Genomic DNA, 963 nt, shown 5'->3' with positions numbered 1-963 from the left:
CGCTGCCGCCTCCCGTCCAATCGCGGCTCCTGCCAGCGAGAAGCGGAGCCGCTCCTCGCTGTCGTTCCACGCGTTAATAATCACGCTTTCACAGAGGCTTTGAACACCCAAACCCCTCCGCAAAGATGCCGTTGCTGCGCAGTAACTAACGCTCCCGCTCCCATAAGGGCACGTCTGTGTTTTCCGCCCAGGAGGGGCAGCGCTGTCAGCCAGGTACTCGGAAGTTTGCTGCTACGGAGGGAGGTACCGCTGAAGCAGGGACTGTCTGCCCCGAGGACGAGAAGAAAACTGCTCAGAAATACTGTAACTGTGCTGCTCCAGGGCAGCCTGCCTCAGTATCAAGCTCATCCTTCTAGAAATTCTCCCTGCGCAGCTACTGCACAAACCTGCGCTTCTCCCCAGGTCACCCCTTTTCTGCCTGTTTTACCACGCTGGAAGATAAAACAAGGATTAGCAGACTTACTGGGAATATCCGTGGATTTGACATAACAACACCGTGCGGCATTTTCTGGAAGGGGAGAGAAGAGGAGGAGGGGGTAAGGAAAAAGGAGCGTTACCCAGGTGAAGTATAAAGGATTTCCAAAACAGGGATGTCAGCCCTTCTAAAACACAAGCTCTGCTGAGTACAAGTTAGGCCGGGTACTTTCCTCTAGTTAAAGAAATACCTGAGGCTAATAAAATTACGCCTCCCAAGCAAGACTAGACTGTAGAAGCAGAAGGTCTGTCCCATCGTCAGCTGCCCTTCCCCACACCAGCAGCTGCAGTCTGGTTGTCCCCAGGGTCACCGTTCCTCCGGGAAAGCCACAATTAAGACACAGCTTTCCGGCTCGCAGGAGGCAGCACGGTCAAAGCTGGTCGCTACCATAAGAGATGGCAAAAAAAAAATAAAAAAAAATATATATTTGTGCCGCCCAAGGAAGGAAAAACAAGCGGTGAACAGGCCACGGGGAGTCACCTTACCCG

General features: G+C 52.9%; 1 long non-coding RNA gene across 1 annotated transcript in view; it reads right to left on the bottom strand.

Annotated features, from left to right (window-relative positions):
* The window catches only part of LOC103917193, a 2,219-nt gene extending 1,687 nt beyond the window's left edge, over window positions 1-532 (bottom strand). Inside the window, exon 1 of the long non-coding RNA XR_663614.1 lies at window positions 464-532. This is a non-coding gene — a long non-coding RNA (uncharacterized LOC103917193). The remainder of the gene's footprint in view (window positions 1-463) is intronic.
* Between the last annotated feature and the right edge of the window lie 431 nt (window positions 533-963).

The sequence above is a fragment of the Pygoscelis adeliae genome, unplaced genomic scaffold (assembly GCF_000699105.1).
Source record: "Pygoscelis adeliae isolate BGI_AS28 unplaced genomic scaffold, ASM69910v1 Scaffold595, whole genome shotgun sequence".
NCBI classification, from domain to species: domain Eukaryota; kingdom Metazoa; phylum Chordata; class Aves; order Sphenisciformes; family Spheniscidae; genus Pygoscelis; species Pygoscelis adeliae.
The sequence above is the reverse complement of the archived record's forward strand: the minus strand, read 5'-3'. Positions and strand labels throughout refer to the sequence as shown.